The sequence below is a fragment of the Gracilinanus agilis genome, chromosome 6, assembly GCF_016433145.1.
Source record: "Gracilinanus agilis isolate LMUSP501 chromosome 6, AgileGrace, whole genome shotgun sequence".
Taxonomy (NCBI): domain Eukaryota; kingdom Metazoa; phylum Chordata; class Mammalia; order Didelphimorphia; family Didelphidae; genus Gracilinanus; species Gracilinanus agilis.
Genome location: NC_058135.1, coordinates 224,853,969 through 224,866,384, shown reverse-complemented (window position 1 = coordinate 224,866,384; position 12,416 = coordinate 224,853,969). Strand labels below are relative to the sequence as shown.

At 37.8% G+C, this 12,416-nt stretch overlaps 1 long non-coding RNA gene across 1 annotated transcript in view; it reads right to left on the bottom strand.

Moving 5' to 3' along the window:
* Positions 1-1,399: 1,399 nt before the first annotated feature.
* LOC123251493 overlaps positions 1,400-12,416 on the bottom strand; it is a 95,299-nt gene continuing 84,282 nt past the window's right edge. The window contains exon 3 of the long non-coding RNA XR_006506507.1: positions 1,400-1,563. This is a non-coding gene — a long non-coding RNA (uncharacterized LOC123251493). The remainder of the gene's footprint in view (positions 1,564-12,416) is intronic.

Sequence of the window (12,416 nt, the reverse complement as noted above, 5' to 3'; positions counted from 1 at the left end):
CACTTGGCTGTCCTATGTGGATTGGAACAAACCAATGCAATTTTCAAGGACTCAGTTTTCTCATCTGTATATCAAATAGTGCATACTAAATTATCTCACAGGCCTCTTCAATCTCTGAATATATGATCATAATATGTCTAAGTCAGAGCTTCTCAAATTCTTTGGTCTCAGAACTCTTTAACTCTTGAAATGCTTATTATCTATTTATTTCTTGGTGGTCTATCTTATCAGAGGGCCTACACATACTTATCAGTTGCTTAAGAATGCACACATGTTATTTATTACATTTTATCAGACAAGTCCTTATTATTGAAAAACAATACAATCACAAAATAGAGTTAGTTAACTTAAATTGACAGATTCCTACTATCTAATTAAGGTAAATAAAACGTATCTTCACTACACAGGTTCACCTCTGTAGTCTAATGACAGGTGGTGGCAATGATTTTGGAAAATACACAGGTACAAGTCTAGTTCACAGTTATTTACTAGGAGCCATTTCTGGTTTCTGCTGTGTCAGGAAAGAGTGCACAATATTTATCCTAAAAAATAAAGGTAAAGGGGCAGCTGGGTAGCTCAGTGGAGTGAGAGTGAGGCCTAGAGACAGGAGGTCCTAGGTTCAAACCCGGCCTCAGCCACTTCCCAGCTGTGTGACCCTGGGCAAGTCACTTGACCCCCATTGCCCACCCTTACCACTCTTCCACCTAGGAGACAATACACCGAAGTACAAGGGTTTAAAAATAAATAAATAAAGGTAGAACACATTTCCCTTTTCTTGGTTAGCAAACAGGGGTGTGTGCTGTCTGATGCTATCATGGTATCATAACTATTTTCTATCATTGACCTGGAACTGAAAGGGACAATAAAGGTCATCTTTAGTCTGACTCCCTCATTTTTATGGATGAGAAAACTGAGGCCCAAAGAGGCTAAGTGATTTGGTCATAGTGGTAGTAAGTATTAAAATATGAATTTGAATCCCTATTCAGTGCTTTATTCATAATAATAATACTAAAAAGAATGCTATCTAGCATTTATATAGCACTTATCATATCAGACAATGTGCTAAGCACTTTACAATTATCACCTCATTTGATTTTAACAACAACCCTGGGAGGTGGGTAATTATTAGCCCCATTTTATGGAAGAGAAAACTGAATCAAACAAAGGTTAAGTAATTTACCCAGGGTCACACAGCTAGCAAGTGCTTTTGGCTAAATTTGAACTCAGGTCTTCCTGACTCCAAGCCAGCCTCTCTACCTACTATGTCATCTACCTGCCCCTAAATTCATACCCCTATTGCTTTGTCACAAAGGATGACTTCATTGGAGAAGAAGTAAACTGGGAAATGAAAGGTACCAATAAATATTTGAAAATAAAATAAAATATGAAGCCCAGTTTGCTGTTCAGAAAAAAACTAATATTTTATTTCAGTTTGCATTCAATTAGTGTTCCTCCTTGCTTTTGATTCACAATTTAACTTTGCTGCTTCTGAAGTCAGTCCACTTGTGGAATAAAACAGATAAAGGGCATTAAGTGGTCTTTTATCCAGGAACATAGTGAAGGCTGTGGAGAAAAGGATGAAAAATATTTCAATAATATAAATTAAGTCAAACTGGAGAGGCAACAAAACTTTGGTCAAGTGCAAAGGTCAATGTCAGCATCATTATATCAAAATGACTGGATACATCTTCCCTTCTGTTGTGGGAGGAGGAGTTTCTTTGAGTGTTTAGGGGAGGTATCTGTTGAATAAAGAAGAAAACATATAAGTACATTTTTTTTAAAGTAGTGACTCTAGAAGCCAGATTGCAAAGAGTTAATTAGGAAGAGACAAAATGGGGCAACAAACAAACATAGATTACTTTTTTCTAAGAGATTGTCTATGAAAGGGAAGAGACACACATGACAATACCATCTAGGTAGGTTAACTTAGAAGATAGAGTTCAGTAAAGAAGCCCAGGTGAAAATTAAGAAAGATCAACTATTCAATTCAAAAACACAACAGAGGACAAAGAATGTTTTGGGGGAAAAGCCTGAATTCAGAAACTAACCCTAGATATATTAGTTAACAGAAGAAAACACTGACCACCATAAATAATAACATATACAGAGATGGTAAAAAATCCAACAAAGAAGAAGAGTTACTCCATAACAACTGAAAATAGAGATGCAAAAAAATTTCCAAAAGTATTACATGAATACATAGAAAAATGAAGCAAAAGATTTTTAGAAATGAAATATAAGCCTTGGAGAAAAGAATGGGAAAGATAACTTAGAACATAAAAAGATAAATCTTACCCAAGTAATAAATTCCCCCCAAATTAGAATAAACTAAACAAATTAATGACTACATGAAATAGTAAGAAAACGTTTTAAAAGGCAATATCAAAAAAACTGAAAAACTAGTAGAAAATGTAAGGTATCTAATGGCAAAAAAAAACAACTAACCTGGAAAAAGAGTCAAGAGGAGAAAATGTAAAAATCAGTAGACAATGAGGGGGTAACTAGAAGTGAAAACAAGGATAGTGAGAAAAAGCTATCAATAAAAGTTTACTTTTAAAAATCAATAGATTCTCTGAAAAGCACAATTTTTAAAAGCCTAGATACTATATTTCAATAAATCATAATTAAAAATTGCATTGGCCAATTAAAAACCAAAGGACAAGGTAAAAATCAAAAGAATTTACCAATCACCTCCTAAAAGAAACTACAAAAACTAAAGTTCCAAGATTGTCATATTTAAAATTCAGAGCTCTCCCACTTTAAAAAAAAAAAAAAGAAAGAAAATTCTATTGGCATCTACAAATGAGAGGGATCCACCTTCAAGACCACAAAGACATGGTAATTTGTACCAGAAACAAGAAGAAAGGTGTACTGTAATGAATAACCTCAAAAATCAAAGGATATAGTCTCAGAACCAAAAATAATTTACTCTGCATTCTAATGGGGGAGAAAAAACAAATTTGGCTTCAGAAATTTGATGTCTTCAAAGGATTATGAGAGAGTTAAAATAAGAAAAAGAGTTCCTAGAAAGGCTCTGTTCTGAAGACTTTAATAGGGGGAAAGGAAAGGGAAGGGGAAGGGGAAGGGGAAGGGGAAGGGGAAGGGGAAGAGGAAGGACCAGGACCAGGACCAGGACCAGGACCAGGACCAGGACCAGGACAGGACAGGACAGGACAGGAAAGGAAAGGAAAGGAAAGGAAAGGAAAGGAAAGGAAAGGAAAGGAAAGGAAAGGAAAGGAAAGGAAAGGAAAGGAAAGGAAAGGAAAGGAAAGGAAAGGAAAGGAAAGGAAAGGAAAGGAAAGGAAAGGAAAGGAAAGGAAAGGAAAGGAAAGGAAAGGAAAGGAAAGGAAAGGAAAGGAAAGGAAAGGAAAGGAAAGGAAAGGAAAGGAAAGGAAAGGAAAGGAAAGGAAAGGAAAGGAAAGGAAAGGAAAGGAAAGGAAAGGAAAGGAAAGGAAAGGAAAGGAAAGGAAAGGAAAGGAAAGGAAAGGAAAGGAAAGGAAAGGAAAGGAAAGGAAAGGAAAGGAAAGGAAAGGAAAGGAAAGGAAAGGAAAGGAAAGGAAAGGAAAGGAAAGGAAAGGAAAGGAAAGGAAAGGAAAGGAAAGGAAAGGAAAGGAAAGGAAAGGAAAGGAAAGGAAAGGAAAGGAAAGGAAAGGAAAGGAAAGGAAAGGAAAGGAAAGGAAAGGAAAGGAAAGGAAAGGAAAGGAAAGGAAAGGAAAGGAAAGGAAAGGAAAGGAAAGGAAAGGAAAGGAAAGGAAAGGAAAGGAAAGGAAAGGAAAGGAAAGGAAAGGAAAGGAAAGGAAAGGAAAGGAAAGGAAAGGAAAGGAAAGGAAAGGAAAGGAAAGGAAAGGAAAGGAAAGGAAAGGAAAGGAAAGGAAAGGAAAGGAAAGGAAAGGAAAGGAAAGGAAAGGAAAGGAAAGGAAAGGAAAGGAAAGGAAAGGAAAGGAAAGGAAAGGAAAGGAAAGGAAAGGAAAGGAAAGGAAAGGAAAGGAAAGGAAAGGAAAGGAAAGGAAAGGAAAGGAAAGGAAAGGAAAGGAAAGGAAAGGAAAGGAAAGGAAAGGAAAGGAAAGGAAAGGAAAGGAAAGGAAAGGAAAGGAAAGGAAAGGAAAGGAAAGGAAAGGAAAGGAAAGGAAAGGAAAGGAAAGGAAAGGAAAGGAAAGGAAAGGAAAGGAAAGGAAAGGAAAGGAAAGGAAAGGAAAGGAAAGGAAAGGAAAGGAAAGGAAAGGAAAGGAAAGGAAAGGAAAGGAAAGGAAAGGAAAGGAAAGGAAAGGAAAGGAAAGGAAAGGAAAGGAAAGGAAAGGAAAGGAAAGGAAAGGAAAGGAAAGGAAAGGAAAGGAAAGGAAAGGAAAGGAAAGGAAAGGAAAGGAAAGGAAAGGAAAGGAAAGGAAAGGAAAGGAAAGGAAAGGAAAGGAAAGGAAAGGAAAGGAAAGGAAAGGAAAGGAAAGGAAAGGAAAGGAAAGGAAAGGAAAGGAAAGGAAAGGAAAGGAAAGGAAAGGAAAGGAAAGGAAAGGAAAGGAAAGGAAAGGAAAGGAAAGGAAAGGAAAGGAAAGGAAAGGAAAGGAAAGGAAAGGAAAGGAAAGGAAAGGAAAGGAAAGGAAAGGAAAGGAAAGGAAAGGAAAGGAAAGGAAAGGAAAGGAAAGGAAAGGAAAGGAAAGGAAAGGAAAGGAAAGGAAAGGAAAGGAAAGGAAAGGAAAGGAAAGGAAAGGAAAGGAAAGGAAAGGAAAGGAAAGGAAAGGAAAGGAAAGGAAAAGAAAGGAAAAGAAAGGAAAAGAAAGGAAAAGAAAGGAAAGGACTATACCAGCACAGAAAAGAGAAAGAAAAAAAGGGGGAACTTATAAATAGGGTACATGAAAAGAATAGCACACAAAAAACATGGAGGAAGAGTTGGGAAAAGAAGGTATCAGATGAATCACATTCTTGTCTTCACCTAACAAATAAAAACATTAAATTTTTTTAAAGGTAGTCCATGGCTAAGCAGTAGATAAGATAAATATGATGCAAGACTAGCTAACATGTGAGATAATCTTGTGAGATATCTTGACATGTGAGATATCTTGACAGGTTAGAATCCTTTGCTAAATTTAATAAAATGAATTTTAATAATTAAAAAATAAACTAGAGTTCTAGAAATAAAACTTCATAAGTACAAGATAAGTGGGAATAGTTGATAGTAATTCAACTGCAAAAGATCTATTGATTTTAGTGGACCACAAGCCTTATTAGTCAGCAATGTGATATGGGCACCAAAAAAGCTAACACACCCTTAGGTTATAGTGAAAGGCATACTTTCCAGGATCAAGGAGATAAAGGCCTGATGTATCCTACCCTGGTTGGAACACATCTGAATTATTATGGTCTATTCTGGATGTTATAATTCAAGAACATCAGTAGGTTAGAAAACATCCAAAGGAATGCAACCAATATGGTGAAAGGTCTTGAGATCATGCTATATGGTTGAAAGAGCTAGGGACAGTTAATCTGAGGGGGAAAGATGATAGTTGTTTTCAAGTATTTGAAAAACTGTCATGTGTAATAGGAATTAGTTTGATCTGTTTGACAAAAGATGGAAAGACTAAGATTAATAGATGAAAATTTCAGAGAGGAAGATTAGGTATGATAAAAACAAAACTGAACAATTAGAATCATCCACAAATGGAAAGGACTCCCTCAGAAGACTCATTAAAGTTCTGTCAGGGAGGCCACAGAGGGGATTCTGAGATGATCTAGTCTAAGTACGAGGAGTCCATAGGAACAAGACATCAATAATCATGGTCACGTATGGTGCTTTTTTTTTTTAAAGAAGTGGGAATTGAGTTAAACTTTGACAATGAAGTAGGAGATAAATAGAGAAGAAAAGGGAGGCTAATGGAATATGAGGAAGAGCTCCAAGCACAGGCTTGGAGACAAAAGCTTTATTCTATAAGGCAATGAGAAATCAAAGGAGTGTCAGGATGAAATGGCATTTTTTATGCTACATGATTATAATGAGCAGGTTTGGCTCTGGGGAAAAGTTGACAAAAATGCAATTCCTTTCATGCAGAGGAGAGTGGACTATGGGTGCATATAATTGAATATACTGTCAGACAGTCAATGTACTCATCCATTGTTTTTGCTGAACTTTTTTTTCTTATTTTTAAATTTTTAAAAAGCATTGTTGTAAAGGTTGATTTGCTGGGTAGAGAAGGGAAAAAAGGATAAATTAGAGAATGAATGTAAAAAACAAAAGACATCATTTTTTTAAAAGCTCTGGGAGGGAGAAGTAATGTTTCAGAATAATTAATTTGGCAGCTATATGAAGTCTAGATTACAATGGTAAGATTTTAGGCCAAGAGCCCCGTTAGAATGTTATTTATTGTAATAGTCTAGTCAGGAGGTGAAGAGGGCCTAAATTGTTATAGAAAAAATTGCCAGGAGTATTTCTTTTCTGGATGAACTTGTGATTTTATTGGTTTAGTGAATTCTTAATATGTGTAAATCAATCTACCACTCTTATGTAAAATTAAGGGTCGCCTGAATACTGAAACATTAAATGATTTTTGCCCATTGTCACAAAGCTTGTATGTGTCAGAGAAGAATTTGATCCTGGTTTTCCTGACTTCGAGTTTGGCCTTTTATACACTGTGCCACAAGGATAAAGAATTATGAAAGAATCAATAAGGCCTTAATAACTAACTGGATATAAGTGACAAGGGACAGAAAATAAAGAGTCAAATATAACATCAAGATTTTGATGCTTGAGATTGGCAGAAATGAAGAATTGAGAAAAGTGAAAGAGAAAAAATTGAAACTTCATATCTCTCTTCTTAGAAAGGGGACAAATAGATATGTTAAATCACCTTAAAGACAAGGTTATAGAATCACTGACTTGTTGAAAGGCACAGAAGCAATCTAGTCCAACTCCTTTATTTTAAAGTTTCAGTAACTGTGGTCAGGAGGGATTCAATAACAACCAAGGTCCCACAGGTACTGCAGTCCCTCAAAAAGGATTTGAATCAAAGTCCTCTGGCTCCAAATTCTGCATGTTTTATAAAGAAAATCCAAGATTTTTGAATGAAGTGGCTTGTACTTTTAAAATATTATGTATAGGAAATATCTTTTAGGATTTTAGGAAAAATATTTTCCAGTCATCCAAGACTATGTTTTCATTGCCACTGAAGTTTTAGAACCTTTAGACCAACAGCTGCCTCATCCATAACCTGCTTAAAACTGGGAGTGCTTGGTTTACTATATACCATGTATTGGTTCCAAGGCAGAAGAACCGTAAGGGGTAGGCAATGGGAGTTAAGTGACTTGGGTGAAGAGAGAATTGAACTCTTAAATTTATTTTTAATATAATCAATTAGCAACCTTTAATGTAATCAAATCAAGAATTTGAAGTACCCCTACTTAGCACTTGGTTAGTCACTAGGTAAGAGAGCTCACAAGTCACTTACTAGTTCACACCCCCAAAGGCCACAAGCACTGCCCCCGCCTTGGACAGTGCTAGGCAAATTGGGAGACTGCAATTGGTTCCTATAGAGGGGGAGAGACAGGAATTGACATGGAAAAAAGGGGATAAAAGGCCAAGCCAAAGGATTGATTCATTCATTCTGTGTTAGTGAGCCAAGCTGAAGGGAGATTCTTGGAGGCTTTATCCTAGACTCTCCCTCGACTGGAGCTTTCTATGCTGGGGAGGCTTGCTTGGTGAGTAACTAGGGCTGAAGGAAGAGGCTTGTGTTGGTGGATTTCTGACTGAAGACACCATCAGGACTTCCATGTGGAGATTGGGACTTGAGGGAGCCCTTGTGAGGGGCTGAGCCAGACTTTACTGGATCAACACGTAGGCTGGTAGGCTAGACAAGGTTCTGTCTCCTTCCTACATTCCACATTTTCAATATATCTACCTTGTTGTAAATAAAAGCTGCTAACAGTCATTTCTGACTTAAGGGCTAATATTTTATAAATGGCGACCACAATCTCACTTTTAAAACCCTCATACTGAGTCAAATCTAATTTTAAATCTTACACTTGCTCAGGGTTACACAGCTAGGAAGTGTCTGAGGCCATCTTTGAACCTAGTACCTCCCATCTCTAGGTCTGGCTCTCAATCCACTGAGCTACCCAGCTGCCCCCTATAAAACTTTTTTGAGAACAGACTATGCTCAGCAAGTCCTTGGAATTAATATACAACTTCAAGATCACATGATTTTTTTCTACCAGACTCATCCAGCTTCCAAATGCTGTATATGTAGAGCCTACTAGCTATCATCACCTACCACAGCTCTTAATAAAATTTGTTGAATTAAACTGAATGTATGTTCAATTAAAAAAATTCTGTTGGCTTGAATCTAAACTCTGAGACACCACATAGAACCCACAGAGCTTCTTCAAATACATCTTATTTTTATAATACTTCACCTTATCAAAGAGTAAAATAGCGAAAATAGAGACAGTCATTTCAATAGAATTATGTAAAATATAGTACAAGTACTCTTTGTACTTGTACTATAGGTGATCCCTTTCTAGTTCCAATGATATCTATCTAATATGTAACAAATGGAATGAGCAATGAATTTGAGTAGTTGTCCTCTTTGTCACATAACATAAATGAACTAAAAGATTATTTTCATGAAAACCTTATTTTGACCCTTATAGAAATTCTTCCATATTTTATTTCTCTTCTTTGTACTTTTGTGGTTTTTTGGAAGCCATATGGCAGCATTATCTTGATTCTTTAATTAGGAAGTAAAAATCTAGTTCAGTTACCCACTCAAAACAGAGATCCCTTCTACAGCATCCTTCTAGTCATAGGGAGCTCATTACTTCACAAGGCAGTCCTTTCCATTACTGGATAGTTTTAACCATTTGAAAACCACTTCTTATATCAAGCTGAAATCTACCTTCCTGTAATCTCTGACTATGGCTCCTAGTTTTCTCTTGGAGAGGACAAAATAGTCACTTCCTAATCCACTTGAAACCACACAAAACCACATACCTGGACTATTTTGTGTATATTGTAGAAGGCATTTGTGTTCAGGTACAAGACCATTGAAGTGCCACCTTATAGTGCTGAGATTCTATGATATATCCCTGTCCCAGTTTGCCAATATCCCTTGTGATAATGTACCCAACTTTATAACATCTTCACCATACTTTTACCAGCATAGAGCAGAGCAGAGGCAGACCAAAGAACCCCCCTTATACCTAAGGCTCACTGTTTCCAGAAGAAGTGAGGAATAGTGGGAAGAGCACTATTGGAGAATTGGAGGCAGAAGACCTGGGTTGAGTACTGGGGCTTCAACACCCATTATTGGCTGTAGGGCACTAAGGAGGCATTCAGCTGCTGGGTCTGAGACACAGCTTCAATTGTGAAATGAGTTAGCACTTCTACTGTCTTATCTCACAGGACTGTTAGGAGGAAAGGACCTCTTAAACTATAAAAGTTACAGAAAAGGAACATGCTATTATCACTGAACTTCTAGGAAAGGGTCAAGGAATTACTAATAAAAAGTTGTAAGTTAAGTGATGTCAAAAATGTCTTGTTCGGGGGGGCAGCTGGGTAGCTCAATGGAGTGAGAGTCGGGCCTAGAGACAGGAGGTCCTAGGTTCAAACCCGGCCTCAGCCACTTCCCAGCTGTGTGACCCTGGGCAAGTCACTTGACCCCCCCATTGCCCACCCTTACCACTCTTCCACCTATGAGACAATACACCGAAGTACAAGGGTTAAAAAAAAATGTCTTGTTCGGGGCAGCTGGGTAGCTCAGTGGATTGAGAGCCAGGCCTAGAGACGGGAGGTCCTAGGTTCAAATCCGGCCTCAGACACTTCCCAGCTGTGTGACCCTGGGCAAGTCACTTGACCCCCACTGCCTACCCTTACCAATCTTCCACCTATAAGTCAATACACAGAAGTTAAGGGTTTAAAATTTTAAAAAAAAATGTCTTGTTCTTCTGAGATATTCTATTTCTATCAAATTAGCAAGTACATAAATAATATATAGATGCATATCTATATATCCCCAAACCTATCTATCTATCTATCTATCTATCTATCTATCTATCTATCACACTTACAAAAGGGTTTACTAGGCACTCTATAGGGTGCTAAACCCTGGAGAACACAAATATAAACAAGCAAAGCAGTTCCTGCCCTAGAGGACTTCTCATTTTAAGATAACACAAAGACAAGACCAAAAAGGAGAACTAGTAAGGAGGTAGGGCTAACACGATGGCAGTGGCATGGTTTGTAGATGATAGGAAGGAAGTGGCATGAAGGCAAAATAAGGCAACAACTCACTTATGACAGCCCAACATCTTAGGAGCAGAGAGTTCTGCTGAGGGGATAATCTGGATGATAAATATAAAGAAGTTAATTATAGAAGCCTTATTTCCACCAGAATGTTTTATATGTAGATATCCTCATTCTCAAGGTCTGCTACAAATCCATGTAAGGAGAGGAGAGGCAGAGAAGGATAATAGGCATATATAATTTTTCTTTGATTTCTTCAAGTATAGTGTTTATCCTACATTCCTAGGTATACTTTGTTCTCCAAATGATTGTGGTGTCTTTCAGTGCTTGAGGACTTACAAACAGGCACTCACAGGACCTGCTGGGAGAATTCTCTTTTTTTGCAAAGAAAGAGAGACTTCACCACACAGAGCACTTCTAAGACAAGAGAGGATGAAAGGCCTCAACCATGTGGAGAGAAAACTCTTCCCAATTGGAAGCAAACTTTCTCTATCACTTTATAAACATAGCCAGCCCATGCAAAAGAACATCCACCTGCTGACTCACGAACATTAGCAGCTGCTTTAGGACTCGCCTTGGGGATCCTAAACATAGAGCTCTCAACCAAGAATGCCACATCAGCAGCTCTGCAGAAAGGCTCCAGCACAGAAGGAATCTAGTTTCATGGTTAGTTTTGAAATGAAAGCGGCAAAGTCTAGGTGGTCAGTTTATTCTTACAAAAGAAAGAAATGGAAACTTCTGCATGGCAGGCAGACAGCTCCTCCTAAAACCCTAAACCTTAGATACCTAAGGAAAGATACCATGGAACATACAACATAGCTTTGGAGGCTATAGTCAGAGACTGGATTTTCCCTAAGTTAGCTGTGTTCTAGGAACTCACAGTTAATACAAGTCTATTCTTCTGTTATTAACTCTGACTTTGTTTCTGTTCAGTGACACAAAAGAAAAAAATGAAAATATCCTATTAAGACCCAAAGTTACAACATGCAATTAATTGCCCTCCTAAGTCCATAATATTTTATTGTCAGGAAAGAAAAAAGTGAGTCATTTGAAAGCTATTTTAAATGCCTGATACTCTAACCTAAGGAAAATAAATATAAAATAAGACATAATTATAAAATGATCAGCTGGAAAAGGAATAGACAACAGACCACAATTTTCCAGACACAATCATCATATCTGATATTATGAGTATGGTGTGGAGAATAGAGAGTGGGCTTCTAACTCAGGAAGACCTGGGTTCAAATCTAGCCTCAGACACATCTTGGCTGTGTGACCCCTGAGCAATGCTTAACCTATCAGTGCCCCCAGGCAACTCCATAAAACTAGAAGTTGCACAAGTTAAAAACCTGCACAGCAGAGAGAGTTTCTTCACAAGGTAATTCCTATACCAATGAAATCACAGGTTCTGTCTAAAAACATGTGTGTAATTTTCAATCTCAAAAATAGTTGAAGCTCTATTTCAGAAAAGCCATATTAAAATGCAATTTTAAATATGATACAAAGATGTCCTTAGTCACCTACCATCAACAGTTTGTCAGTTCCCTATTTTTAACCCTGACTCACTGACAATTGGTGGTGGCCAAGGTCAAGTGGATTCCTAGCTTCTTTCACGTCCTAGCTAAAAATGCCCCTTCTCCAAGAAGCACTTTAGGACTGGTGCCTTCCCTCTAGAGATTAAATTCAATTTCTCCTGTATGTAACTTTTTTTTTTAACATTTATTAATATTCAATTTTAACATGGTTACATGATTCATGCTCCACCTTTCCCCTTCAACCCCCCCCCCCGCACCCCCCCACCCTTGGCCGATGCGCGTTTCCACTAGTTTTGTCATGTGTCCTTGAACAAGACCAATTTCCAAATTGTTGGTAGTTGCATTGGTGTGGTAGTTTCGAGTCTACACCCTCAGTCATGTCCGCCCCGACCCATGGGTTCAAGCAGTTGTTTTTCTTATATGTTTCCTCTCCTGCAGACCTTCCTCTGAATGTGGGTGGCGTCTTTATCATAAATCCCTCAGAATTGTCCTGGGTCATTGTATTGCTGCTGGTACAGAGGTCCATTACATTCAATTTTACCACAGTATATCAGTCTCTGTGTATAGAGTTCTTCTGGCTCTGCTCCTTTCGCTCTGCATCAGTTCCCGGAGGTCTCTCCAGTTCGCCTGGAACTTCTCCAGTTTATTATTCCTTTTAG